This window comes from Chiloscyllium punctatum, chromosome 27 (assembly GCF_047496795.1).
Source record: "Chiloscyllium punctatum isolate Juve2018m chromosome 27, sChiPun1.3, whole genome shotgun sequence".
Taxonomy (NCBI): Eukaryota; Metazoa; Chordata; class Chondrichthyes; order Orectolobiformes; family Hemiscylliidae; genus Chiloscyllium; species Chiloscyllium punctatum.
The window spans coordinates 48,413,863-48,428,869 of NC_092765.1; the positions used below are offsets into that span (position 1 = coordinate 48,413,863).

The 15,007-nt window shown below is 39.1% G+C and overlaps 1 protein-coding gene across 9 annotated transcripts in view; it reads left to right on the forward strand.

Moving 5' to 3' along the window:
- The window catches only part of adgrb2 (adhesion G protein-coupled receptor B2), a 758,374-nt gene that overhangs the window by 489,162 nt on the left and 254,205 nt on the right, over positions 1-15,007 (forward strand). The window lies entirely within an intron of this gene.

Sequence of the window (15,007 nt, forward strand, 5' to 3'; positions counted from 1 at the left end):
AAAAAACAAATTCCGTGCTGGTAAACGATGACCCTTTATCTGTAACCAACTCCGGGACTCTGTTGCAAAAGATGTGCAAAGTTTTTCCATTGTCCCATGTTTATGAAAATCCAACAACGTTGAGTGGGTGTCTACAATGATGAAGAACACCAAACCCATGAAAAGGCCTGTATCGTCAATATGTAACACAGTCCAAGGTTTATGTAGGCATTCCCACAGATGAGGAGGAATTTCTGGTGGCTATTTTGACCTTGATGAAAGTCTGGGCCTTTTCCCAACAATACAGCTATGACTACATCCAAGCCTGGCCACTAGATATCACTCTTGCCAATATCTTCATTTTGGAGACCACTGAATTGCCACAGTGGAGTTTGCCAGTATTTAATGGAGATTTTGCTTGGGACAATCATTCTCTCTACCCTTAACAATATACCATCCTCTATGGTCTCTCCAGGCCAAAAAGGTTTTAAATCTGTGAAAATCCTTTGGTTTTCCCCATCAATATCAATTGTAAATTTTGAAAGAACTGGATCTCTATGTCCAACGTCTGATATTGTCAGCATTTCCCAAAGTTTAATATAACCACCAGTGGTGTATCTGCTAATTAGAGGTGGCTCAATGCATCCACATTTGCTATTTGGCCTCCCAAGCAGTGTTCTAACTTGTAATTATAAGCATTTCGTATTAGCACCCAGCACTGAATGTGGCACTGCTCTGTCCTCTATAAGCATCTCATGAAGGGTTAAACCAAATTCTCAGGCTTCTGCCAGTCATCTTTACCTAGTCAAAAACCCCAGTACAGATTCCCCAGATTCTCAAATTGCTAAACAAAAGCTATAGCATCTCAAAATTACAGAAGGCTTTTGGATTGTAGTATTCTTTTTATATATCAGTCAATGCTTGAAAGATTTTAATATCAGGTGCCTCAGGGAAAATTTAGCTCCTAATGACAGGAAACACTGCATCACCACAAGCTGTCAGAAGAAATACTCATTGTTTTTCATCTGCCACAATGTAATCTGCCTGGTAAGAAATAACATATTCTTTCTATGTACTGGGCCCAGTCCTCAACAGCAGGATCAAACAAGTCAAACTTCACAAACAAAGAAATGATGTAGGAAAATGCCTACCCTCACCCCAGAACCCAATACTAACTCTGAACCACACCTGCTACCTAACCCCCACAACCTGCCAACAGATTCAGGAACCTCTTGTGTATTTTTCTACAACTAAAGCAAAAATTATACCCCTAGACCAACAAACTAATTGTTTCTCTACATACCCTTTTACAGCGCCATCAAGGTGGCTTTCAGGACATTTAAATGTCCGATGACAGCAACTGGCTGCTGTGGTAATGGGGCATCGTTTGCCGCCTTCTGACAATTCTACACTAAGACAGTTCTACACTAATGGGTCCACATTTCTTAGCGAGCCCTTTTCAGAATTTCCTCTGAAAAAAAGTAAAACTCTCTTCTTTCATAAAAAAGCAATCTTTGTGTGAGATTGCCATCCCTGGAAAATCTAATCCAGCATGTATTCTTTTCTCCAATGTTTCAATGTGTCATCCATCGAAGTTATAATGGACAGTCAAGAAAATTCCTGTGTGAATTCAATCTGTATATTCTAACATTCTTGATTGACAACTATTTGGAAAATACTTTGAAAAGTGCTCCGTGATTTTTATTTTCAGCTCAGGTGCAACACAGACAACCAGACTTGCTGTTGTCAATGTGTCAGTCTTTTTTTATGGAAACTCTTAACATAATCATAATAAACTTGGTTTGCATAACAGAAAGAAAGGTAATGTATTAATTTAATACATTTTTCTATAATCACAGATAAATGTGCATAAACCCTATTTATATTGATTGGAAGGAACATGGGTCAGTCTACTCAAACCAAATTTTAGTTCGAATGAGCAATTGTTGAATAGAACTGCAACTGATCTTACCTCATTTCAACCTTCTTTTGATGAATTTTAAAGAACTGTCATGGCTACCACTAATCAGACTTTGGGTCGCAGAATTAGCTGCATAAATTTGCATGTCTAATTTGTGGCTTTGCATTTTACAGGGTTTGTTCATGGTTTTTCACCTTGAAATTCAAAATAAATGGCTCTATTTCATGTATCACAATTTTAAAGATGACTCTTTTTGTCATAACACAGCTCACTGCCCAAAAATTGACGTGATTATTTGAAATGGTTTGTTAAAGCTTGTTAACTCTGTTGATTATAAAATTTCATTTTTTATTACTCCCAAGTTTTACTGTGTATTTGCAATATTATTTTTGTTCCTGTTGCATTGCCCATATCTTTTGGGTTGTATGTATTTTGTTTATTGCTCCTTTTCCCACAACAGTTTTGCTACTAGCTACTATTCACTTGAAGCAGATAACTTGCACAAAATTAGAATCACTTCTGGGTTTCTATTAATGCATGGATTTGAAAAATAATGGTAAATTAATTTGGGATCAAGAAAGGCAGTATAGATACAATTTAGGCACAAAGCCTTTTATAGGGGGTCCAAAGAGTCCTACCTGAGCACGTGAGAGTGTTTCTATCTGAACCACTTCTGCTTCATAATAACCATGGAATCAAATTTCTGTGTCATCAAATTCATCCAAGTATCTAGTGGGATAATATTTTCATCAATGGGAAACAGATTACCAAAGAACTAGCATTTTACCTCAAGACAAAAAAGCCAAAAATGGTTGATTTCATAGACAAGTCACATGCTTTTTTTTTTCAAAATTGACCAAAGTATTCTAAGATCTTATGCAACTGACCATGGCTTAAATTGTTTGTGTCGGTGTGGCCTTTGCTCTCATCTGATTAGGATCTTACCATTTCAGGTGTAATTCATTTTCTTATCCACTCAATGTATTACTTCATCTCACTCTTATCTTCAATTCCATCTTCTGGTAAATATTATTCTGTCACTGCACTACAATTCCAATTCTGTCCCTTCAAAACAAGTTGGAATCATTTGATTTCTTTCTCTTAAATTCTCAAGTTAAGGTTGTGTTTATTACTATAACAATTAAGGGCAATCTGAGCATGGGCTCCTGTGGACCCATTCCATTCTCCATACCTTTCTAGTGTGAAATCTTTATTTACCATAGACAAGTCACATGCAGCCATATCAACCCTTACCACCGATCATATGGCCTGAATGAATGGGAACAACCTTTTATGTCTTTACTATCTCACCACATATCACAATGATATTCATGCCTCCATTAGAGTGTTGGTGGAACATATCATTGGCTCAGAAATACTCCATTATTTGGGGAATTTTTTTATGACCCTGCCAGGATCTCAGAGATAATAGCTGTATTCTAAACTAATCCAATCAAAATTGAGTTTTCATGCAGTTAGTAGATCAGAAGTTCCAATCACAAGCAAGTGTACTTGCTGCAAATATTGTGCCAGTTAAAGGGACAATTGTGGTGTAAGGGTGTTCGAGACTTGGGGGGGATAGTTCTAAATTCCTTGGCAACATTCCTGAAAGTATGCTAGCTATTTGAATGTTTCCAAGATTGGAGATTTCAATTATGTGGATAGCTAAGGTTGTTTTCCTTAGAGTAATGATTTGGAGGTGCCAGTGTTGGATTGGAGTGTACAAAGTTAAAAATCACCCCACTGCACTACACACACACACACACACACACACACACACACACACACACACACACACAAGCAGACTCTCTCATACGCTCACACATAAACTCTCACAAGAACCCTCTCACAGGCTTATACTCCTTTACACTCACACTCTCATACATACACATACACACACGTTCTCACAGACACTCATACCCCCGCCACATGCACACACTCATACACACACACGCACACTCCCCCACATGTGCACGCACACATATACACACGCACACACAAGTTTGTGGGGTGAATGTATACTTGCAGAATTACATTTTGCTCAAAAACTGCTTAAATCCACGTAAGATTCTGTAAATCTCTTTTTTTTAGGTTAGAATCAGTCTGAACATTGGGGCATAGGCACCCTCACACAGTGCACCTTACACTTTCAATGCATTATCTGGGCCTATTGTTAAAGTTCACTTGAGAATGTAACTTTAAGAAAGTTCTGGAATTTACATATGAAAGAACTGAAACCAACATGCCCATTCTAAAAGATGAGAGGCTTAACATACAATCCAGGTCTTTTTCAATATATAATTTGAGTTACATCACACTGTAAACTTTTGGTATAAATTCTGTGTCCTACAATCTTATACTCCACAACCATCTGATGAAGAAGCAGTGCTCCAAAAGCTTGTGCTTCCGAATAAACCTGTAACCTGGTATTGTGTGATTTTTAACTTCTTTTGAGTAGTAATGGTTGAGAAGAGATTTGGCAGAGGTATTCAAAATCATGAAGAATCTGGATAGAGCACGTGAAGAATCTGTTCCCATTTGTGGTAGGATTGAGTACAAAGGGGTATAAATTTAAGGTAATTGATAAAAAAAAGCATGGAAGCAAGGAATTTGTTTTTATACAGTGAGTGGTTAGAGTCTGAAATGCACTGTCTCTGAGTGTGGAGGAAGCTGATTCTTTCATGGCTTTTAAAAGAAAACTTGATAAACATCTGAAGGTAAAAATTCGTAAGGCTGTGTGGAAAACGCAGGGGATTGAGACCAGCTGAGTTGCTCTTACAGACACTCACCAAATTGTCTCCCTCTGTATTTTGTCTACATCCATTTTTGTTATTTAGCCAATCTTAAACATATCTTTGACAGAAAATCACATCCATACTTTTGTTACCTCCAAATACTCTCCTTGTTGGTGTACCAATGTACAGCTTCTATAAAATTCAGCTTTTGTAAAGTTAGAACATAGAACATTACAGTGCAGTACATACCCTTCAGCCCTCAGTGTTGTGCCGGCCTGTGGAACCAATCTGAAGCGCATTTATCCTACCCTATTAGTTCTGCTTCTAAAACGTATACATTGTCATGTTTACCTATTGTCCCCTTACTTCCTAATTTACTTTCATTCCCAGTTCAAACACACTTCTTTGTGTTCAAAATCCTCCCCTCCTCTCTTGAGGCAGCCACTAAAACATGATGAATAATATGGAGGATCCTTAGCACTATGAGGGGTGTAATAACTGTCAACATACTTTTCCCAACTCAATCTCTTTTACCTTTGAGTCTCTTATATGTTGTCACTAAAGAATCAGTAATAGTTTTCATGACCGCAAGTACCATTAGACTTAGGATATCTTTCCATGGAATCTTTTTCTGTACCTGGCTTTGACTGTTTTAGCTTTAAGGATCTATTAAACCAGCCTTCACCAAATTGTTGATATCCTTCGACATTGTCAGTCAGTGGTTCCTAGAGCTTGTAAATAGACTCAAAGGATTTTAAAACATTTCTTTCTATAGACTGACCCTATGAAGTGAATATCTATCATCTCTACAATGAAAGCATCTAGTTCTGATTTCCACCAACAGCATCATCTTCTCCCCAGTAGAGGTTTGTGCATTGGCACTTCCACTATTCCCCAGTGATGCAGTGTCCCAGGGTAGATATCCCTCCCTAATTTGGTGTTTGTGCAGATGCATCAATGGACATTTTGAATTTGAATTAGCATTATTGTTGCATGTACTCAAATAAATATAGTGAAAAGTTTACAAGTCACCACTTACATCATTTTGGGCACAAAGGTACCCAAGTAGTGATTATTCAGTATAGATTCTGAGGAAAAGAAAACATAAAGAAATAAAAAGTCCAGTATTGCAGCTTATAGGAATAAATTAGAAAATAGAGAAATAAAAAGTTCAAAACGACATTCCTACCAACCTAGTCCACACTGACACCTAGCCTCCAGTCCATGCTGGGTCTTGACTCTAAACTGCCCCAGGCTTCATCTCGAGTTTGTCATGGCTGGGCGACCGCTCTGGAATCACCTTGAGACCAGAAGTCTACAATGAGGCCAAGCCAGGCCAGACAACTGCCACATCGGGCTGAAAGACCATCACGCTGAGCAGCTGAGAGACCGCCAGGCCAACCTGAGATGACACCATGCTAGGCTGATACCGCCATGCCTAGCAGCAAGATCACCAGGCCATGCCAGACCAGGAGATCACCACACTAGACAGTATACCCACATTAGTTTTAGGAAGGAAATTCCAGGATTTTGACCTAGCAATGTTGAAGGAGCCAGTTATGTAGTTCCAGTCAGGATGATGTGTGCTTGGATCAGAACGTGCCAGTGATGGTATTCCTATGTTGTAAGTTTGGAAAAAGCTGCCAGAAGAGTGTTGGTGAATTACTGTAGTGCATCATGGACATGTTAGGCATTGCTGCCACAGTGCAATGGTGGTAGGGAAATGAATGTTGAAGGTGATATGTGGGATACCAATCACATGGGCTACTTCCTCTTGAATGTTGTCAATCTCTTTAGTGTTTTTGGAGCTGCAGTCATCCAGGCAAGTGGAGAGGTTTTGATTACACTTCTAACTTGTGCCTTCTAGTTGTATGACAGGCTAGTTTCTGATGTGTTCTTTCTAGAATGTAGCCATTCTGTCAGTGAATCTTGACTCACCCATCGCCTTTGCAGGCCCAATGCCTTGAGTCACTTCTTTATATCACATGCAATGAATCAAATTGGCTGAGGGTTGCTGTAGCACCTTTGACAGACCACCATAGCAGATCAAGGGGGCATAGCTTTAAATTAAGGGGGGGTAGATATAGGACTGATGTTAGGGGTAGGTTCTTCACTCAGCGAGTCGTAAGTTCATGGAATGCCCTGCCAGTAGCAGTGGTGGACTCTCCCTCTTTATGGGTATTTAAGCGGGCATTGGATAGGTATATGGAGGATAGTGGGTTAGTGTAGGTTAGGTGGGCTTTGATCGGCGCAACATCGAGGGCCGAAGGGCCTGTACTGCGCTGTATTCTTCTATGTTCTATGTTCTAAGATCCACTACTTCCTTGCTTGTGTAATGATGGGACAAGGGACAACAAATGAAAGACATTGCCACTATCAGCTTCCTTCAATGAATTGATTTGCAAACAAAATTATTCAAGAACAGTTTCAAATGAAATAGAATTTGAATAATCTGCATCCATTTAATTGCAATTAAAAGTTAATATCACTTTGACTAGCCCCCTTCTTAGCTAAATATGTGCTTCTAGTACTGAATGCAGGAAATGTATTAGCATACGTTTCAGGTGCTGATAAGTTAAGTCTTGTAGGGTTGACCCATCTCTCTCTTCCAGTTCCACTCACATTTTTCCCAATTGTTTAGAATCAGAAAATGAGTGATTCTTCTGCAGCAGCACCATATGTGTATATGACAAATAGCTTTTTTGTCTTCATGGTGATGAATCAATCATTGCAACAAGAATTAAAACTAAAACTAATTTTCTGTCAAATGGATCTTGCTGGTAGGAAAGTGAAATTAGCAAGATATTTCATTGTCATTTTACTCTTTCAAAACCTGTTCTGTGTGTGTCTGATAATTGCTCAAATACTTATTGGCAATTTATACTAATTAGAAATTTATAAAATCCCAGTCCATTCCCCTATTGCTTTTTAGCTGAAGATAACAGAGGACTGAAATTCAGTATCCATTCTTGATGATTTTTATTTTAATTCCCATGACGAAATCCCTTGTTGAACAGAATTTGCACTGATGACATGCTGTTGTCTGTAAAGCAATTGTCATTGTTTTCAGTTTGAAGTTCTGAATGGCTCTGGTTGCTCTGCATCTACAGATTTGTAGCAAAATGCAGCTCAACCAAACTGGCAGACTCAAACTGCCTAACTAAAAGGTTCTTGGTGCCACTTTCTTTGAAAGTATTCCATCACTGGTTTGAAAACCAACTTTGTTTTGCACAGCTATAACTGTGAACCATTTGACTTTTTTTTCAAAGTTGTAATACTGTCCTGGTATTTCAGTTCTCAAGCAGTGTAGGAAACTTCCATTTTTGTTTATAATCCAAAAAGAAAAATACAAAGCCCCTTACAGTTTTTAACATAATACTGATTTTTTTTTAGATTTTGAGTTAATTGCAAGTTAGTTTGTAAGGAAATCCCTGATAAATGCGCACACTGTACATAAAACATTTCATGTGATTAGTAATTAAACGGAAAAAGTAGTCTGTATTCTCAGACTACTAGATGAATCAATTAGATGCCATAATCTCTGTTGACATGTTCATATCTTGTGAGGTGCAATATTTTATGATTCACTGGCACTGCATGATAGTAATGAAGATGGCTATAATCAATGGAAACTCTGAATCTATATGGCAGTAAGCTGCAAATGTTTGCATTTTGGATGCTCAGTCATGGGCATAGCAACTAAGCACAGCTATTCTGTTCAGAACAATGTCAAAATATTGAGCCATTTTCAGTGTGATATCATAAAAGATCATTTTACAGTGCATGAATATTGTCCCAATGGTAAATATTCAAAACTGTAAAATAACATATTGCTCCTTCAATCTTAGGTAGTTGATTGTGCCTTGTTTCTTTTTAAAAACACAAAGAAATAAAGTAAACTTTTGTGAAAGATGGAATTGTGACTATAGTATGAAGTTATAACTCTTGTTTTGATATTGCACATCCCACAAATGCCAGAATATCATAGAGACCACTGAGGATTCAAGTAACAGAATTAACATTTAGTATTCCCAAGTGGTGATTTTAATTCTTAGGTTTTCACAGGGTGTGCTTGATAACATGTATGGCATACCTGGGGAGTGAAATTCACTCCAAGAAAATTGATGGTTAATTTTTTGTATCTTTTTCTCACTGATGTTTAGTATGATTGTTCATCCTCTTTTAAAGGGTCTTATTTCCTAAATCTCACTGTATAATTTTACATGATTTGAAATTAAACACCTTCATAAAGTTTTTCCAATCAATGGAAAATTTTAAAATGTAATATATAAAAGACTGCCAATTGGCATCGTCCCAGTTTTCGCAGCTAGCCTGTCTAAGTTCTTTCTGATGTGTTTCGCACCATGTAACATCAAAATTCAGAACAATGTCACAAAATTTCACCCTGTGCCAATGTAACATTAGGCAATATTGGTATGGGAAGATTCCTGAACTACTGCAGTCTTTGTGTTGTGGCTGTAACCACGGAGTTATTGAGGAGGCAGTTCCAGGACTTTGACAATATAGGAACAGACATGATTTTAAGACAGAATTCTCTGTGACTCACAGGAGTTTCTGATCCCAATCTCTTCCTATTCTTGTGTTTCAATCTAGTAGTGATCACAGTTTGGAGCATGCTATTGAAGGTACTTTGGAGAATCACTGCAGTGCATCTGGTAGATTTCATTTGATTTGATTTGTTATTGTTGCATGTCGCTAAATACCATGAAAAGTTTTGTTTTGCATACTGTACAAGCAGATGGTGCCATACAAAGTGCATTAGGATACAGAACAGAGAGAATAATACAAAGTTATTGCTGCAGAGAAGGTGCGCAAACAGCAAGATCAAAATTAAATTTGAAATTTGAGAGATCCATTCAGATAGTATATGCTGTTACATTTTTGCATTATTGGTGGAGGGATTGGTATATTTAAGTGGTGAATAGAATGTTATTGAAGAAAGCTATTTTATTCTGAATGCGTTGGGTGTCTTCTATGTTGTTGGAGTAGCTTTCATACCAGGCAAGTGTGGGTTATTCCATTACAGATATTTAATTCTGGTTGGTGTATAAACTTTGGGAAATTTGTAGGATAGTTGCTAGCCCCAGCTTCCTAGCTCTCACCTGCTATTGTAGCCACAGCATTTATGCCTCTGGTCAGTGACAATCCCCAGAGGGGAGAATCCAACTATTGTAATGCAGATGGATGGTTACATCTTTTTTGTTAGAGATGACACTACACCTCCTGGCACATGACTGGCATGAATATTACTTGCCACTTCACAGTCAAAATTCAATATTGTCTTAGTCTTTCTGTAAGCTGATCAGGACTACATCAATATCTGAGGAGTTACAAATGGGATTGAAAACTGGCAAGCATGCCAATTTCTGACATGGTGATGGAGCAAAGGTATTTAATAAAGCAGCTGAAGAGGGTTGAATCTAGGACACTGCCTAAGGAACTCCAGCAGTGTGTCCAGGGAATGAGGGAATTGGTCTTTAATAACCACAACCATCTTGTTTGTATTAGCAATGACTCTAGACAGTATAGTAATTTCCTGTAATTCCGGTTGATTTCCATCTTATTTGGGCTCTCAGTCAAATGCTGCATTAATATCAAGAGCAATCATTCATCCCTTAATTTCTAACATTCAGCCTTTCTACCCACATTTGGACTAAGGTTATGATGAAATTTAGAGACTGGCAGAACCCAACCTGAGCATTAGTGACAAGCTATTGCTGAGTAAGTGTACGTACAAGCACAATTTTATAACTTTTTCTGTAACTTTGCTAATTATGATAAAAGGAGGAGAGGGCTGATTAGGTAGTCAAAAGGGGACTTATACATGGAGGCTGGTGCATGGCCAAGGATTGAATGTATAATTTGCATCCTTAAAGAGGGTTGTTGTAAAAGTTGAAGTAATTAAGACATTCAAAGGATTTTAAATTGAGAAGGACAAGATATTGGATAGGCTTCCTGTACTGAAAGTTTGTAAGATGCATAAAGGGGTAGTGAGAGTGGCTCTAATTTTCCAGTCTTCCTTAGACTCGGAGTGATGTCAAAGGACTCGACCTTGCAAACTATGCTCAAGAAAGGGCATAACGTTAAGCCTGGCAGCTACAGACCAGTCAGGTAAACCTTGGTAGTGGGAAACTTCCCCAAATGATAACGTGTGGCAAAGCTTATTGTCAGTTGGACAAATTTGTGTTAATTAAGGAAACCCAGGACAGATTTCTGGGAAAATCGTGTTTAGCTTTTGAGGTTTTGATGAGGATAATCCTGTTGATGTGCAGTATCTCACCTTTAAAAAGGAATTTGATGACATCAGGCTTATGAGAAAAGCGCAACAAAAAGGAGTGCTGACGTGGATTCAAAATTGTTTTAGTGAGAGAAACAAGAGTTATTTTTGAGACTGAAGTAAGGCTTATAATGGAGTTTCCCAGGAGTTGGTGTCAGTACACTACTCTTCCTTTTAAGTATAGACTAAAATCCAAGATCTTGGTGTAGAGGGCACAATTTTAACATGAGTGGACCAAAGTTTTGTGAGTTATGACATGGTAGTATGGAATTTCAAAATAGTATAGATACAATGATTGAATGGGCAAACAAGTGGAAGATGAGATTTAATGCATAGAAATTTGAAATTATTCATTTTGGGAGGAAGAATGCAGAAACAATACAAATTGAAAGGTACTTACAGAGAATGCAAGAACAGAGGCACCCGGTTTATGTTAAAGGTGATAGGACAGGCAGAGTGAATCGTTAATACAGCATACAGAATCCAACTAGGCTTTATTGTGACAGTTACTTCTTATTGTGAGTATTTTGTGTTGAAAGCCTGCACTTTGTGAAAGTGGCAATGTTGTAACATTTAGTTACAGAGAGGGTCAAGAGTAGTTCAGTGGTAACATTCAATTTTGCCCTGCAATAGGACAAATACGACCAAAGTTTGTTGACATTTTAGTTGGGCACTCAGGGCAGTTCAGAGGTTACTAAAAAGCAACTAGGGTCACAAATAATTGGAAGAGGGGACAGGTGCAGATTCTATGTTAAGTGCTGATTTCCGTTACACTGTGTCTAGTTATACTGAGTCAACACTGGGATTTTATTATTTTGTGAGTCTGTAGTTGGGATCCCTGGGAGACGTCAAGATTAGTTAAATAGCTAAGTGTACTTGGGGCTCAGGAAAAAGCATATGGAAAGATTTATTTTGGTGGAGCTAGCTCATGAGTGGCTCAGAAGCCTCAGAGCATTAAATCAGCAATAAAGCTGAGACAGTAGAGTTGAAAGGCCATAAGCAGCACTTAGAGTCATAGAGATGTGCAGCATGGAAACAGACCCTTCGGTCTCCAACCCGTCCATGCCAACCAGATATCCCAACCCGATCTACTCCCACCTGCCAGCACCCGGCCCATATCCTTCCAAACCCTTCCTATTCATGTACCCATCCAAATGCCTCTTAAATGTTGCAATTGTACCAGCCTCCATCACATCCTCTGGCAGCTCATTCCATACACGTACCACCCTTTGCGTGAAAAAGCTGCCCCTTTTATATCTTTCCCCTCTCACCCTAAACCTATGCCCTCTAGCTCTGGGCTCCCCCATCCCAGGGAAAAGACTTTGTCTATTTATCCTATCCATGCCCCTCATAATTTTGTAAACCTCAGCCTCCAACGCTCAAGGGAAAACAGCCCCAGCCTCTCCCCATAGCTCAAATTCTCCAACCCTGGCAACATCCTTGGAAATCTTTTCTAAACCCTTTCAAGTTTCACATCTTTCCGATATTCCAACGGTGGCCTAACCAATGTCCTGTACAGCTGCAACATGATGTCCCAACTCCTGTACTCAGTACTCTGACCAATAAAGGAAAGCATACCAAACACCTTCTTCACTATCCTATCTACCTGCAACTCCACTTTCAAGGAGCTATGAACCTGCACTCCAAGGTCTTTTTGTTCAGCAACACTCCCTAGGACCTTACCATTAAGTGTATAAGTCCTGCTAAGACTTGCTTTCCCAAAATGCAACACCTCGCATTTATCTGAATTAAACTCCATCTGCCACTTCTTGGCCCATTGGCCCATCTGGTCAAGATCCTGTTGTAATCTAAGGTAACCTTTTTTACTGTCCACAACTCCTCCAATTTTGGTGTCATCTGCAAACTTACTAACTGTACCTCTTATGCTTGCATCCAAATTATTAATGCAAATGACAAAAAGTAAAGGACCCAGCACCGATCCTTGTGGCACTCCATTGGTCACAGTCCTCCAGTCTGAAAAACAACCCTCCACCACCACCCTCTGTCTTCTACCTTTGAGCCTTACTTGTTGCAATTGTGCCAGGGACAATCTTTAGATTGATGAAGGACAGCATTTGATGAAGAGCTGGACTTTTTTAAACCTGTGAATAGGTGTTCAAGTGCACTTGAAATCTAGGGGAGTGTGGATCCAGAAAGGTAGGCAATCCAGCATAACAGGAGCAGTCATTTAGATAGTTCATGACAGTGCAGCTCTTGAGAAGGAATTTCAAGACCAGTTCAGCAAAATTAAACCTTACAATCAGCTGGGGTTTAATGAGATTTGATAACTTATTAAAGGGCAGAAAGTGGAATTGAGATTAAGATGAAACGTTTAGAGGGATATGGGCCAAACACAGACAAATGGAAGTTGTTTAATTTGAGAAGTCTGATTCAGCATGGACAAGTTGGAACAAAGAGTGTGCTGTATGTCTCTGACTCTTTGAGATCAGCCGTGATTGTATTAAATGATGGAACAAGTTTAAGGGGCTGAATTGCCTACTCCTGCTCAATGTTCTTATGTTAATATTGTCATTAATGTTTTGGGGGAGTTGCTTAGAAATCCAAAGGTATATATTACCTTTATTTACCACATGCTAATTTAATGTGTTAGAAATAAGTTGCATGTGGTAGTTACAGATTGAATTACAGTGCTAGGTCACCATCAAGGCCCCACCTTCTCAACCTGTCCCATTCCTCTGAAGCACGGTGACTCTCAGGTTAAACTCACCACTTGTCTGTGTAATGAGACTATCAGTGATTTTCACCATATATGATAAAGTATGGTCATTTGTATGGAATCTAGTTACTTCATACCGGTGGTATATTGTTTGGATATCACATTTTGCCCATTTTAAAGGGAATGGATTGTTGATCTCAAACCAGATCATATTACAAAGTTAATTGATTAGTCTAGAATCATAGAGGAGAAAGTGAGGACTGCAGATGCTGGAGATCAGAGCTGAAAATGTGTTGCTGAAAAAGCGCAGCAGGTCAGGCAGCATCCAAGGAACAGGAGAAAGGGCTTCCTGAAGAAGGGCTTATAACCGAAATGTCGATTCTCCTGTTCCTTGGATGCTGCCTGACCTGCTGCGCTTTTCCAGCAACACATAGTCTAGAATCATAATATAATTACTGGGTACATAAAGTACAAAAGGAAAGAAGTTGTATTGAACTTGTATAGTACATTGGTGTGCATCAGCTGGAGTGTTGTGTTGGCTTATGAGTATCACCATTTAGGAAGGATGCGAAGGTAGTTTTAATCAGCCCTGCCATCCTAATTTATTTTGGTTTGTTCCTTTATACTCAACAGGCAGAGCTGTGAAACCATTGTAGCCATTGTTTGCACAATCCCTAAATATTTGGCCTTCCTAACTTTTGGGGAGGTTTATTCCTTTTGTCAAAAAGTCAGAGAAAATTATGACCTGGAAGTTCATGTTGGTCTTTCTCTTGACACATACTGCTCCAGCTGTCAGGACTAATTGAGATTGTTCAATCTTTGGCAATCCTGTGTTTTCCAAAAGAGCTACATTAAAAACAAATAGATTTTATTGCCACGGAATCAAACCGTGTCGAGTTGAGAACAGTTGCCAGATACTCCGGTTTGATGCTCGAAGACACTCGTCATTAGAGCGGGTGATAGATTGCATTATAGTCCCTGCTCGATTTAATCGCCAAACTGTCCGCTGTTGCTGATATTTCAGTCCGTAAGTACTTGGTTGAAAGCAGTATGAACGGTGCCTTATCTAGGCCATTTGTAAAGACATTTGCTGGCGGGTTGGAGGGGGGAGAGAATCGATGGAGCTGCGCGATCCATAGCCCGTACAGATGATAGTTGGGAGCGATCCTGGTTTGAGCAGCTCTCGGTTGAGCACTGAGCGAGTGCCGGCGAAAATGCTCTCATTGCTAGCGGTGTGTTCACACGCACTAAGGGCAATCTGGGAAAGAAGTTGTTACGAGAAGTGAAAGGGCTGGGAAAAATGAAGAGAAAAAGACATCGGTCATCAGACTAAACATGGTCTGAAAGGATAGTTTCACTAAAGAGTGTTTTTTAATGGTAGTGTGTGGGACCCCTGT